Source organism: Limanda limanda, chromosome 13, assembly GCF_963576545.1.
Source record: "Limanda limanda chromosome 13, fLimLim1.1, whole genome shotgun sequence".
NCBI lineage: Eukaryota > Metazoa > Chordata > Actinopteri > Pleuronectiformes > Pleuronectidae > Limanda > Limanda limanda.
In genome coordinates this window covers 19,493,568-19,510,123 of record NC_083648.1, presented here as the reverse complement: position 1 = coordinate 19,510,123, position 16,556 = coordinate 19,493,568, and positions in this window count along the sequence as shown.

Here is a 16,556-nt window from a genome sequence, read left to right as displayed (position 1 = left end):
CCTTGTTTTTCGGTGTGCTGCCAGAGAGCAGATATTCTTCATGATCAAAACAGCACCTCTGACTGAAAAACCTGGCCAGCCCTTCCACGTGGAAGACTATCTAGCATTCAGCTTTATACAGTATATCTCAGTGTGTGTGGGTGTGAGTCGGCAGTCGATTGAAACCATGCAGCTATAGGGACTTGTACTGTATACATGGAAAATGGAAACATGGTTCAAGCCTCATTGCACTCGTTATCTGGCTCTCGTCCATGTTTTAGGAGCGAATGTTTGGTCCACTAGGCCGTGACATGCCCTCTGATATGATGCAGTAAAAGGCCATTTCACCAATAACTGAAGAAATTGCAGACAGAGTAGAAGAGGAGGAGGAGGTGGAGGAGGAGGAGAGGGGGTGAAACCACAAGGGATGAGAAGAGTGGAACCTGGAGAGAGACAGACTTTATGGATTACCTTTCCTTGCACCTAACAAGACCACCTACACACAGGGACCACCACTACACACACTTGCAGACATTAAGACACTCACACACACAATTCCTCCCAGAATACCACGCATCCCAATGAGAAGGAGTGGTGGTGGGGGGGCAGGATAGTCACCTCCTCTCAGCCCATCTTTACGCTCTCCTTTCCACACCACAGGCAGAGAAAATGAAATGGGTGATTAGCGAAGGGGTACTGTGTGTGAGATGAGATGCATATGTAAATGCAGTGGTGGGTTTACAAGGTTAAAACTCTGGCTTTTTGGATCCTTTTGCATGTGTTAAATAACAATAATAAGATTGCTGTTGTATAAAAAGATGAGCCCGGCCTGCTGGGACACTCAGGGTCGACATGTTCACACTCTACTCGGGATTTGGTTCCGACCCACGGATGAATAAAGTTTGTGTTTATGGGTTCTGTTTGTGCTATACAGAACTCTAGGGGAGTTACAACCCAGAGCCAAGGAATTTGAACCAGCCAGGGAAGGTCAAAACTTTATGATCCAAGACAATTATTTCCTTATTTGATCTTTAAATGATGAACTCAAAAGTTAATTAAATAATGAAACTGAACCAGTGAGTGATAACTAAATATATGGGAAACTTTATTAAGTATGATGTTTTTGCAAAACATTTTAATGACTCAAACATTTGTCAGGATTTGTTTGCAGGGTAAGAGGTAATGCACACTGACAGTGAGGTGTAGAAAGAATCCCTGAGAGAGACAATAGTCAGCTACACAGTAGTCTTAGTATATTCATGAGGATGGGAATTTCCCAGGGCAAATGTGCTTAGGTTATTGAATTTTGCGCCTATGTGTATGCATGGATTGAGATTTGATGAAAACAATTACTCCTTAGCAGAATATTGATGTGCTTTCCAATGTTTGCCCCATCCCACTCTGGGACTGAATTTAAAAATCCCCAAGTCTAAGAGAAATGAAGAAGAATTCAGCAGAGCTTATCCAAACACAGACTCTTTTTCATTTCTGTCTCTTCCTCTGCCCCTTTCTCTTCTTCTGCATCTGCCTGTAAATTTACCTCAAGACCTAGCTTACATACCTACATACCGACCTTCCTAACATAATACCTCTCATCTTGACATATTACTTGCCTATACCGTACATATTACCTACATACCTACCTACCTATCTTTGTGAAGCACTTTTTAATCTATACAAATTCTTATTCTTATTCTTATATACCTGCCTACTTATTGCCTATCATCATATATCGTATTACCCACCTATTTAAATACTTTAAGCATATATTCAAATATACTTTTGAAAATCACGTCCAGTCACTATTATTAATTCATTAACCAGGTGAAAGTCTTGTTAAAAACACAATACAAACAGCAGGAGAGACACAACAAAGTATACACATTATCCAGTTAACATTCATAAAGATATGATTTTAAGAAATGTATCGAAAATAAAGTAGGAACGGTACATTGAAAAGCAACCACTGGAACTTGAACCAGGTTGACAGATACTTTAAAACTGATATCAGTTGACCACCAATAATGAGCTCTGACAGTTTCCAGTTCTGTTGTGCATTGCTCCAGGAAGGAGAGACAGTGATTTTTAAAAGCTGTTTTTTCCCATCTGCAGCCTAACTAGCACCAACATTTATAGAACACTGTTAGAACGCACTGCACTTTGTGCAGTGAAATAATAACAATGATATCTTTATTTATAAAGTGCTTCTCACAACAAAGTTTCTAAGGAATTCACAAAGTCACTGAGCAGGCAAGAAGGAAAGGAGAGAAATATTTGTAAAAGTCAGGGCACATAGAATGAGATGTAATTTGATATGGATCACGTACACTAACAGGCTAGATAAACAACTGCTGCATGCTCCGAAAAGCAGGAAGAAATTATCTCTCTTGCTTTGCTTTATGTCAAGTCTTAAACATCTGATTATAAAAGCCTTAAGAATTCATCCTTTATATATGTTTGTTTTTTTCCATGTTGTGCATGTACACTGATTATGAGAGGTTTTTTTCTTAGATTTTTCATGATTTGCACAAAAACAACCAGACCCGGCCGGTGCTAAGGTGAACTAACTCCATTTAAATGCACCATTAATCAAGGAAAACCATCTGCAGGAAACACCTCAATGCACACCATCATGGGAAAACCGGGGGGGGAGAAGGAAAGCAGGAGAGATAATCACCTTTTCAACCTGCATATTCTTCTGGGGAAAGTGAACAGAAATATTGCGGGACGTGTGGGAAGCTGAGCAGAGATGCTATACCTTGAAAAGTCACATAGATTGCTGAAATATTAATACTTGACATTCCTCAGCCAGATTCATAGGGACATCAATGTGTGAGGGTGTGACACACTCTAGAGACGATGATGACATTCAGCTTGAAGACATGCTTCCTGTGCACACTCGCTGTCATTTGGAATGAGATGCAGGCTGAGAGGACGGCTGCTGTCTGCCTCGCACTTCTCCCCACATTTTCATGTAAATTAAAATCCACCTATACCACGTCTGAAAGGTTCCCCTGGTGCATTGGCTGTGTCTGACAAAGTTAAGAGAGGGACAGGGAGCACCTGACCTCAGAAAACCGTTTGGCAAGTTAACCAGATTCCTAGTTGATTGAGGAATTGGAATGGGTGATAGATTTTCTTATTAAAAAGCTGCATTAGGTTTATAAGTGTTCAGTTCTCTTGAGGTTCGAGCTCTGGCTCGTTTGTGAGACAAAGTATTTGGGCCATATGAAGCAATTCTGACATTTCGAGAATGTAGTCATGATTTCACGAGAAAAAAAAGGGTCAATAAATTACAAGAGTAGGGTCCTCATTTAAGCAGTAAAACGGTCATAATATTACATGATCTAAGTCATTGTTTACAGAGAAATGGTCATAATATTGTGAGTTTTCTCTAGGAAATAAGCAGCAGGGGGAATTCAAACAGAGATGACAAGCTTATCTTCAGATATCCCCCCTCCAACATGGCACACAGTCTAAAGTTAGGATTTTATCCTTGCAATAGTATGATTTTAAACTTTTTTTCTTGCAATATTTCAACTTGAAATCTCAGATTGATTTTCCATTTTAAGTGGCCCTCTTCCATCATACATTTGTCATTCTCTCTAATTTATTCAGGTTTTTCTTCATGACTTATACATAACTGGACATCGGCAACTGCAACAGATTCAAAAGAGCTCAAGTGAATGTAAAATTTGTCTCAGTCTTTTTGTTTGTGCTGCATATAGATGGATGCATTCATTGATAGATTCATAAATTCATAGATTGATTGACTTATAGATCCATTGCTTGAAACTGGTCATCAGAAATCGCAGTTTCTCTGCGATCACAGATAAATGTACTTTTTTCACCCAATTTCTACTGAGAAACTGATGTCCTGTGACAAAAAATACTTGTGACGGTATATGAGAGGCGAAGAGGAAACTGCAAACAGATGATCTTCAAAGTGTGTGTCAGTTTTTGGGGTCACAGTCAGCTTATTCCAAACAATACACACACAGTAGATATGATTGGTCTCTTCAGTCTTGTCCTGTGCAGATGTACAGACTCAGAGGACTGACACGGATGAGGATATTCTTATTTGTTTTATCCGTTGAGTTCCTATTAATCTCCTGATCAGTGCCTGAGACTGTTTGATACACATCCATATATTCTGGTGCAGGCTGAGATTTTTTGTAGTGAAAACCATAAAACCACCAAGAATCTTGTTTTAATGCTAATTTAAATAACACACCAAACCACTTGAGAGGAGATACTGGTGGGTACATTCTCTCTGATGCTTCTTTTAGTTCGATTAGATGAAACTTTTTGTCAAATGTACAACTATTCACCTCAATATACCCACATTCACTGAGCTCTATATTTGGAACACCAAAATAAGACATTGTGGTTCCTCTCTTTGCTGTCAAATCGGTCTCAGTTCTTTGTGGCATAGATTCTCCAAGATGTTGTGTAGTGTCCTCTGAGATTCTGCTCCAGGTTGATGTAGCTGCCTCAGGTCCTTCCTGACGATTTATCTGAAGCTGCACATTCATGCTGTGCAGCTCCTGTTCTACCGCGACTCAGAGGTTTTCTATTGGATTCAGATCCGGTGACGGGGGGGAGGCCACTGAAGTTCAACTGTTGATCATGAAACCTATTTGTAATTGCTTTCACTTTCTGACCTGCTACATGGTGCTGCAAGAAGCCATTAGAAGCTGGTAAATTGAGGCCATAACGGTATGAACATGGTCAGCAACACTACTCTACATTAGCATTCAGATGATGACTGGGGGGTTGATTTAGGTACCGAATTCAATCAAGCCAGTCAGGCAGTTTCCTGAATGAGACTATTGGACCGATTCTTAACGCAGATTTCGGTGCCTCGTTTCGGTGCCTGCAGCTCTGTTTTAAAATAGTTACCCTACTTAAAAGCAACATTTCATACAACTCTGGTAACAACACACTCGTTACATGGCCCTGGCAGCGTGTAATGTACCTAACGCTAGCTTTTACATTACATTACATTTCATTTAGCTGATGCTTTTGTCCAAAGCGACTTACAATAAGTGCATTCAACCCTGAGGGTACAAACCAAGAACAACAAGAATCAAGAAAGTACAATTTCTTCAAATATAAAGCAAAACTACAAAGTACTATAAGTTAGCTGCTTCAAACTTGAGTCGACACAACAACAAACACTGCTACATGCAGCAGGCTGTTTGAAAACAATGCTGTGTAAAGTGAGGGGAATCATTTGAAAGCAGAGGGATGCAATGGCTTCGACTGCTTACGTGACATCAGGTATCAGTTATCTACTGTTAAATCATTGTTGTTGGGTTGGATTTAATTTATTATGTTTTATGAGTTTTGCACTAATAAGTATGTTTTGAAGTCTTCAACGACTAGCTGGATTATTATTTGAACACAAGTAAAGATTTTTAGTTTGACTACTTTTTTTATTCCATTTTTCTCTTTTTTGTTGTTGATTTTCTTGTTCATATTTTTATGCATATCGTTATGGTATACAGAGAACCACAACTTTATAATGGTTATGCACTGTTAGACACTTTAACATGATCATGAGGTTAAGGATCAACATCAACCAAACCTACTAGGTTGTCTTATGAAATCAATTGATTTTGTCACGCGGCACATTAGAAAAGCGATGAGATATAAGCATCTAGGAGGAAATTGATAATTTGACTTGAGAGTAAGTCAATGAATGTCTGAAAAAGACTAAATAAATGACATTAACAGAGTCATGACCCCGCGATACCGGTGCACATTCACCTGGTGACGAAAACCAATAAAGCATAAAAGTGGGTACGTGTGTGTGTTGCATGCCGCTGACCATCCGTCTACAGAATATTGATATCCACTGATATTGATCACGTCCCAGCAAAACACCAATACCAGCCATCAAGGCAAGAAAAATCCAATGTTTCAGTAAAGGTAGCCCTCGCAGATGGTCATGAGTGTTGAGTGCTGCAGGGAATGGGAAGTCACATAATGTTCTTCAGATTTATTTTTGCTCAGATACCGGCTCCATCACGACCAGTTGATTTATTACCTACCTCAACACACCAATTAAATGTCATTCCCATTCAGCCATGGTGACTATGTACATACTGGGACTCAGTTGTACTGTTGTGTTTGTGTAGTCTCATTGTAACACAGCTTATTAATACTTAAAAAATTACAAAGTCTAAATTGATCTTCATAGTGTCCTTTATGTGAGTTAATTTACCAAAATAACGTATTTTACATAAGATCTCTCACTGGTGATGACAATTATATGATTCTACATATTTTTGAATATAATATAGCATTTATTTTCCTCTGCAAAGCATTTAGAGGCTTATTATTCCATTAACAGAATACTCAAATATAAGCTGCACTTTGAGTTGACTTAACTTTGTCACGTTCCTCCTCGAAAAAACTCAAATCCTTTCCACGCTACAAGAGAAAAGCCCTTCATACTGATGGGTTTGGAAAACAAAGTGATGGCTGACATTGACTTATGGTTGCCCAAAGATAAGCAACATTAGTCTCTGATACGATTTATGATCACCTCCTTCACACACAGTCAGAAGATGGTAGGCAGTGGATGTGTTAGTCTTGAAAAGGGTTTTTTATGCCTTCCCACCACCTGTTTGTTTGGGTTGTCTGTCTGTCCGTCAACATTTCAAGAATGCAATGTAATTTTGTTTTGGAGAAGCGAGAAAAAAGAAGACATTTGATTGAACAATCACAGTTTGGTGGAGACTGCACCTAAACCTCATGTCTGAATGCCCTGTAGGTTGTCAATATGAAACGGTCAAGTAGCCTTCAGTCATATCGAAAAAATCAATCGTAACAATTGGAGCCATTAATGTTGTGTTGGAACATTTGCTGTTACTGGCCGTAATATAATTGGGAGTGAAAGAGGGTCCGTCCAGTAAATGAAATGCAGAGGTGAGTGGAGCTCATTACTCACTGTCACAGAGCGAGTGACGGGTACACTACCGCCCCCCCGCACACACTCCGATCATGCTCCCTCTCTCTAAACAGCTGGCACAGATGCAGAAAAAGTGCAAACGTCTGCAAACACTCAAACACAATAACCTCTGTATTTATAACTCTCCTCAGAAAATGTACTCATACTGTCTGTGCTGTATCTCACAATGGCACCCCTGTCCACCTGGCACAGACTCTACCTACTCCACCCTGAGAGCAGCTTCCGTTCAGGGATTCTTTTAATTGGTTCCGGCCCTCCCCAGGGTGGGCGCTGTGCCTAACAGCAGACTCAGTAATGGTTTACCATGGGAGCTGTGTATTAAACATGCAGTTCAGCAGAGCCACCAAGGAACACTTTGGCACATATAGTACGTGAGCTGCCGTCCCTTATGGATGCCCCACTGTGCAGCCATCATCCAAATAATCCGACTACATTAATGGTCTTGGGTCAAGAGAGGGAATTTGCAGTTTACTGTGGGGATTTTATCATTTTATGAGTGTCTGTCGGAGACGCTCAGAGACTTGAGGCCAGCAAATTCATGAGGTGAACTTGCTCTAGCCTCCAGGGCTCAATTATTGCTTTTGTAGGGCTTACATTAATGGTTTTAATAATGAGCTGTACTCTGTGTTCATTTTTTCTATGTTCTGTTCTCTGTTATGTAATTTCTGAGAAGTCAATAAAGAAGTCAATAAGAGGTAAAACGTTGCTGACTGCACCGTGACTTTTGGTTGGCGGGCTCGGCTCTGGTAAAGGCTGTGATTGGAAGACGGGATTATGCTGGTCCAATTATCTGATATTGGAATCTTTCCTTCTCATCAAAGGTTTTGGAATCTATTGAAACACACTTCTTAAGAAAATACCATACGTGATAACTACAACTTTCCAATAGCCTATACACTATATGTGAATTTTACATACTATAATATCACCATATCAAAGCTGTAACTTTTCAGTGCTTTCAATACTGGACCATATGGATCTTAGATGTATGTTTGTGGCTGTACATGCACACAAGTACAAAGCAACACTCAAGAGACTTGAACTATTTAAAAAAACATTTGAAATATTAGCTTAAACCTGGACAATAAAGTTGTTTTAGGGACATTAATGTGCTCACAGGGGACAATGTAGATTTAGCTCTCCTGCAAAATAATGTAAAAATGAATTAATAATAATGAATTACAGATTATGGCATCTATACATGTTTTTCTACGTCAGTACACAATAGTACCCGTGTGGCAGTCAGTGGCACAGGGAAAGCTGTGCCACTTCACTGTATCTCAGCAAATACGGGATTCAAATGTCCTGCAGTCAATCGCTAAGGTGAAAGTGACGTGAGGCTGTCAGTGATTCAGAACCGACCTTAGAAATGCACCATAAGCAAACTCAAGCAGATGGAAAATAACCTACCCAGGAATGTTCCCATGACTTGAACATTGCAAGAGAGGGTGGAAATTATCAATCAGATTGTCTGTCAGTAAACATCATAAAGTCAGACTTCTGTGGTTCACTGTACACTGGCAGCAGCCCAGTTCCTGTTTTAAACTAGTTTTTACTCTCAGAGTTTCTTCACTGCAGCAAGACCACCTTAAGATACACACACACACACCGACACACACACCGACACACACACACAATCTAAAATCTAATAGTATACGTTCTGGGGACTTGCTTTTTGTCCCCACAAGTAAGACAAGTCCCCCGAAATATGACGGTGTAAACAGATTAAGGTCCCCACAACATGAGTTATACCTGGACCACACACACACGCACACACACGCACATGCACACACATGCACACACATGCACACGATAGCCTATGAATGTACATGACTTCTTCTCATTGTCGTATTCCATTAAATGGGAACATGGGCCTGAATATGCTTTGCTTGGCAGATTCCACACCAACACTCTTTTTTTCTCCTTCTCATGTATCATCTGAGACAAACAAATAAATAAATGATAGCATAGCCGCTCTTCAGAACTAGGTGTAATTATCCACAGACAGATTAATGGAGGGGGGGTGGGGTGGCTGTTTCAAGGGGTGACAACCTCTGTGCCTTACACACAAACTCACAGAAACTCACACACACGAACACGTGCAGCAAAGACGAGGCCATTCATCAAAGTGTCTGTGGGAAGGACTCCTGGGTAAAAACCTCTCGAATCAGAATTCATTTTAAAAGTTTACCCAACTCTAGTTTCTGTGTGAGGCCAGGCACTGTTAGGTTAAGTGTGTGTGTGTGTGTGTGTGTGTGTGTGTGTGTGTGTGTGTGTGTGTGTGTGTGTGTGTGTGTGTGTGTGTGTGTGTGTGCGCGTGCGCGTGCGTGTGTCTGAGAGAGATGAAGAAGAAGCCCTGTGTGCTTGTGCTGTGGGGGGCAGCACAACATACAGTTTTAACAATGAGGTTTGAGAATCCACTGCTTCCATGATAAATTCCAAGCTATTCTTCTGCAGGAGGCTTGACACAAGATGTTGCTGCTTACAATTCTTTGTTCTCCATTAACCAAGGAAATGTGCTCAAGGGTTCTGACTGCTTCTTTTTAAATATGTTGTTGAAAATCCTGTTAATAATGGAAATCTGGGTAAATATGGCGTTCATAGTAGATTTGCAATAAAAATGATTCATTTTGAAGCACCACACATGATCTTACCCACGCATGTGACCGTGAGTTGGAATGAAAAAACAAAGCTTGTTTGTCACAGAGGAAAACTTTTCTCGGCAGAAATTAAACTGCAGCAGTTTGATAAGTTGTATTACTCCACTTCCTGCTTGTAGCCTAAGAGCCAAATGTAAATATGCCCGTGAGCCAGGCTCAGATCACAGGAGTTTTCAAATCCTACGCACATGCACACTAATAAAAAAATATACAAAGATATTTAAAACTGGTTCCCTTTTAATCAATCTCACTCAGGAGGGAGACGATGTTAGGGGAAGAGGGGTATGGGTGGCATCATCTTCTGAATTGTTTTTATGGTTATACAGGTTATTATTATTATTTTTATTAGCAGTAGTAGTAGGAGTATAGGTGCTAGGCTATATGATGGAGGTTCATCTTTGACTAGTACTTTGACTCATCAGTCAAAGGGGTAACTCTGTGTGTGTTTTAAAAGGACATCCAACTTGTCAGTGTTTTACTGGACTGCAATACAAGAAGTTGCTATTAACCATTCAGAGCTTCTTATGTATTTCAACATTGAGTGCAACTGTAGACTAAATTTCCCATGTGAGTTTGTCTCTGTATGTTGGCCCTGTGATACACTGGCGGCCGGTCCAGGGTGTACTCACCTCTCTCCCAATGTCAGCAATTGGCTCCAGTTCCCCCCATGACCCTCAAACATTATCTTTCCTTCAGATAATGGATGGATGGATTTCCCATGTGTGCTTGTATGAAAAAGTGCAGGTGTTCTCCATTTCAGTGACACCCAGCCAGGAATATCTGCACCCCAGGGGGTAGCTCTGCAGTTGCAAGAAGGAATTAAAGATTGTGGAGTAGCCATTCTAGGATCATAGCTGTAGTGATAGTACTGTTGGTCTGTCTGTTGATTCTTCTTATAAAAGCCCCAAAACACAAACACTACTAAAAAGCTGCATTCTTCAGTATCTCAGATAGTTGTTGTTGGTATAATTGTTCTAGACACTTGTCTGTGTAAGGATTCCTTAAGTCAGGCTAACATAAATTAGTGTGATTGTGATTTATGATGAGGAATTTTTAACTTTAATCAATTTAAAACACTGCATGTTATTTTATTATTTTTCTTAATCGCCTAAAAAAGTAGAACAGTGTCTGTTCTGAAAATAGAGGGATCACTGATGTATTGATTTTCTGAGAATTGGTCCGTTGTAGTGATTTTGAGGATTTGCAGGCGTAAATAATTCTGGAGCTGGAGAAGTACAGCCATGGTAAATTCAGTCAAACAATGTGATAAGAATTATTTATCTGTGGTGGAATCTTGTGGCTGAATATCACACAGAATAAATTATGTGCTGTTGTATATCTGAGGGGAAAACTTGAAGGGTTTTCCTGAGGAAAAACAGATCAATTTCAAAATAATGAGTTTTAGTTTTCTAAAATATACCATTGTAGATTTTCAACAAACTCATTATGAAATGTTCCTGATTTCGTATGTATGTATAAATATATAGATACTTTATTTCGAAATTTAGATTCATTTGTATAATTTAACATCTTTTGGTTTTCTAAAGCACCCAATTTAATTGTTTTTTTAAGGGAACCCATGAATAAACAGTGCTTTATGGAACCTTAAACTCATTGAAAATGGTTATTTTCAGAACCTAAACATGTTTTTTTATGGGTTATTGTTCATTATTTCCCATCAACAATGAAAAACAGTAAATACAACTTTACTAAACAAATAGTCAGTTATCAATACTGCCATGTGTGAGTAAGGAAAGGAAGGAAATAAGTAAGTGAAGTTATCACTCGTACAACATCACAGATCTGCCAACACAGCTGTAAACTATTCATCTGGCTGTCAAAACAACCAATAAACCTCCAGCTAGTACATGTCCATTACATCAGACTGACTCTCCAACAACCTGAGGCACTTCCTACACTGTGACATCACATGCTGCAATTGAGACCTTTTGACAGGTTTCATCAAATAGGTGCACAGAGCTTCCTTTTCTCAAGAGTTTGCTGAGAATTAAATGCAGAGGAAAACGAAATTATTGCAAACTCAACACATATTGGATAATAAAGGGATATTAGAAGAAAACAAATTGGTCTCACAGGTATGGAAGCCCATTTCTATGGAAGCCCATTTCTGTGGAAGCCCATTTCCGCCACTGTGATGAAAAAAAAAAAATTGGTATCTCATAATTATGAGATACTATCTCATAATTATGACTTAGCATCTCATAATTATGACTTAGCATCTCATTATTATGAGATAGTATCTCATTATTATGACTTAGTATCTCATAATTATGACTTAGCATCTCATAATTATGACTTAGTATCTCATTATTATGAGATAGTATCTCATAATTATGACTTAGCATCTCATTATTATGAGATAGTATCTCATTATTATGACTTACTATCTCATTATTATGAGAAAGTATCTCATAATTATGACTTAGCATCTCATTATTATAAGATAGTAACTCATAATTATGACTTAGCATCTCATAATTATGACTTAACATCTCATTATTATGAGATAGTATCTCAAAATTATGACTTAGCTTCTCATTATTATGAGATAGTATCTCATTATTATGACATAATATCTCATAATTATGACTTAGCATCTCATTATTATGAGATACTGACTGCAGGGTCTGTCATGCAAGTCAAATGTTGTATTTCTGTTACAGTGGCGGGCGTAGTTATCATTAACTCAAACCTTAACTTTACTTCACTGAGTTCCCAGCCTCTCTACCACTGCTCACCTGCTCTGCTGCAACCCGCCCACAGTCAGACACTAAGTCATAATTATGAGATAGTATCTCATTATTATGAAATAGTATCTCATAATTATGAGATGCTAAGTCATTATTATGAGATGCTATCTCATAATGAGATACTAAGTCATTATTATGAGATACGGATCGTGGGCGGGGCGCCACAGAGCAGGGAACCCGAGGCTGAGCGGGTGCGGGGACAGCAGCCTTACTCGCGGAAGTGGGCGACTGTGCATCGATACAGAGACATAACAGGATCGATCCATGTTTTCTGCTCCGTTCATTGTCTTAGCGATGTGCTGCCGCTGAATAATTATAACAAGCGCTGCTCCAGGATCAGAACAGACGCTCTTTAAAAGTCCGGTTGTCTTGTGTGTGTCGGACTCTGCTTCCGCCTCACTTCCCTCTGACCCGCGCTCACTTCACACTTTAACAATAAACACCAGCACCGATCACAAGTTATTAGGACACGTACAGGACTGATGTTTACTTTGTGTTTGTTTGAGTTCATGAAACACGTGTTGTGTGGAGCTGGGGACTACGTGCACACGGTGTTTAAACATGTGTTTCGTAACGTGAGATGTAACGTGACGCGCACAGTACAGGACCGTCAGCGTTAAAGTGACGGAGCGATCCGAAGTCTTGATCGGTCATCATCGAATAATTACTAAAAAATACATGTGATTATCAGTTATAGTGAAGAGGAATAGAGACAAGCATACACACACACACACACACACACACACACACACACACACACACACACACACACACACACACACACACACACACACACACACACGCAGACTCGCATGACAGACCCTGCAGTCAGTATCTCATAATAATGAGATGCTAAGTCATAATTATGAGATATTATGTCATAATAATGAGATACTATCTCATAATAATGAGAAGCTAAGTCATAATTTTGAGATACTATCTCATAATAATGAGATGTTAAGTCATAATTATGAGATGCTAAGTCATAATTATGAGTTACTATCTTATAATAATGAGATGCTAAGTCATAATTATGAGATAGTATCTCATAATAATGAGATGCTAAGTCATAATTATGAGATGCTAAGTCATAATTATGAGATAGTATCTCATAATAATGAGATGCTATCTCATAATAATGAGATGTTAAGTCATAATTTTGAGATACTATCTCATAATAATGAGATACTAAGTCATAATAATGAGATGCTAAGTCATAATTATGAGATACTATCTCATAATAATGAGATACTAAGTCATAATTATGAGATGCTAAGTCATAATTATGAGATACTAAGTCATAATAATGAGATACTATCTCATAATAATGAGATGCTAAGTCATAATTATGAGATAGTATCTCATAATAATGAGATGCTAAGTCATAATTATGAGATAGTATCTCATAAGAATGAGATACCAATTATTTTTTTTTTCATCACAGTGGCGGAAATGGGCTTCCATAGAAATGGGCTTCCATACACAGGGGATTCACACATGAAGTGAAACATAACCAGATGGAAATAACAGCAGTGTTTGGATGCTAATATGCGCCATGAGACCACTGAGCATGTATGTAGAGGTTGAATAAATGCAATGAAAGATCCCTTTTATTTGTCTGCTTGTGAGACAAAAATTCAATCAGATTGCATCATGGACTGTTACAATTACACATATAGAACCATGTTGCTCTAGGGAACCTGTGCAGCTGTGGTTGCTGCTACATACACAGGTAAATTATCAGCCTCTTTGGGTTTGCCTGGCAGAACGTTTGACGTCCTGCATGGCAAGCCAGTACCGCTGTCTGTAAGATCCCAGAGTTCAGTCTGAAAGTCTGCGTTCATGTGCAAACTCATTACCGACCAGACTTTTGTCAAAATTGATGTGTGCTTTGAGCCCCCCCCTTCGTCTTTGATGGGAAAGGTGAGCTGTCTGCTCTGAATGTTGAACTATGTAATGGAAAATGAGTAAGTTATCTCTTCCAAATGATTGATCTTTCATGGGTGAAATGGAAGTCTTTCATGTCGGAGGACGCAAAAGGGCAAAGAGAAAGAAGAAACGCGTTAGACAAAAAATTTTGATGCACTTATTTAATAATTTTCTCTAGAAAGCTTTTTTTCTTTCTTTTGAAAAGCATCAAACATGGCATTTGCAGCAATATCACCATAAAGAAAGATTAGTGTTCAAAGGTGAAAAAGGTGATTACACATTAAGTATGCATATAAATATTGCTTATTAGCGTGCAAATATATGCAGACACACACCAAGCTATAAGGACTACGCAGTCATTTTATCTGGACCTGCTCTCCCACAAGGGGTCTTTATACATGGGTTATGTGACATGTCATAAAAAATATAATAATTTGTAGGTTACAGTGCACTGAAACAGCAACTAGGGGTTTGCTCGTAAATTTCACTCTTTGCGTCTTGTTCAGCTTTGGTGTTAACCAATTACATTTGAGCAGGCTTTTGCGGCCATGTGGAGAGCAAAAGAGGCGGAACACAGTATCCGAAATGTATTGTCTTTTTAATTTGACTGCATTCGTGTGTAGATATCTGTGCACAGAGATGAGCTTAGATGTCGTCTGGACCTAAAACACAAACAAAAAGTCTCACTGAGGACTCGTCAGACAGAACGGCAATTGAAGGAAGGAGAGAGTCTTGCTCTGGCTGGATATCTGCTGTCTGCACCGCCGTCAGATGACAGCGTTGGTCTTCAAAATTGTGGAAAAACATACTTATGACAGACATATTTCAGACATATCAAACTGAGTAGCACAGTCATTTAAATCTTGCAAATGAGCACAGACTGTTGAGTCAGCAGACGCAAGCTTTCGAAGCCCTTTTCAAACTCGACGTCTTAGTGTATGATTGACTTATGGCACTGAGCCAATGTGAGACCTTATGTTCCTTTGAATTCAATCATTCCTCTCAGAAAGCCTTTAAAATAACCGTATTAATCTTCAGGTTTCTAACCCCTTTCAAATAAGCAAATCTTTATTTTGTGAGTCTTTTTGAGCTTCTGCTGCAGATGACGTCTCAGCTGTCGTGATCTGGTGTCTGTTCTTCTCCGTCATCCGTCCTTTTTCATGTAAGTCGCAGGATACAAGACGTTTTATGTCCACACTGACATCGAGTTGAAGCACAAGACAGACTTCAGGATGTTCCCAGTGATATTGGATCAGAGGCTGTCCTTCTGACTGCAGCTGACTCACTGACATCAGGCCTCACAGACACATGAAAACAGACATGAATAAGATCGGATCTGAAATACTGGGAAAGACTAGATAAAATTGGATTCTGAGGAGAGGAGAGGAGGAGAGATATTTTCCCTATAGGAGCTGGGAGTAAGATGCTGCCAGGCTCCATTAGTTCACTGCCAGCCCTATTAATCTGCTCTGCTGCAGCTGCACATACAGTACGTGTAGAAAACATACATGCAGGAATACACATCCAATTCCCATATGAATATATATGTGTGTATGTAGATAATTGTACAGCTGGCAGGACTCCTGGATATATAACACACAAATCAGTTTGATGATCTAGAATTTGTTTTAAAGACAAACCAAAGATAATTGACTCGTTCAACAGAGGATGAGATATGTTGAGATTCAATTAATTTCTTTTCAGTTTTATTTTACGTCCCCCCGAATCACAGCATACGTGATCATTTTGCCTAAATAAAACATGGGTTGAAAAGTATCGGTCAGTACAGAACCCTGTGGGAAGTCTTAGACCGAAGTTTCTGTGCATGGACTATTAATAATCTATTAGATAAAAGATCTGCAGAAAGTACTTACACCGACACAAGTTTGAATGACCTTAGGCCAGATCGGGTTGTATTATATTATACCTTATATTATGCTATACTGCTGTTGTATAGGTGTACTCTAGAGTGTAACCAGTACAAGTACAAACCTCTAACCTGAGCGGGAAGCAGAACATGTTTTTTACAGCCCGTTATTAATTAGTATGATTATTTTTAACTCTTTCTTAACTCTCACAGCGAATATATCACTTGTGTAATGTCAAAAAGTATTAAAAAAGTCAATTGATCACATATCCTACTTAAAATCAGTGTTGAACTTTTTGGTATCTCCTATGTTGTTTTCTTAAGCTTAGCGAAGAGGGTTTTTTTTGCTTCGATAAAGCAATAACAATGCA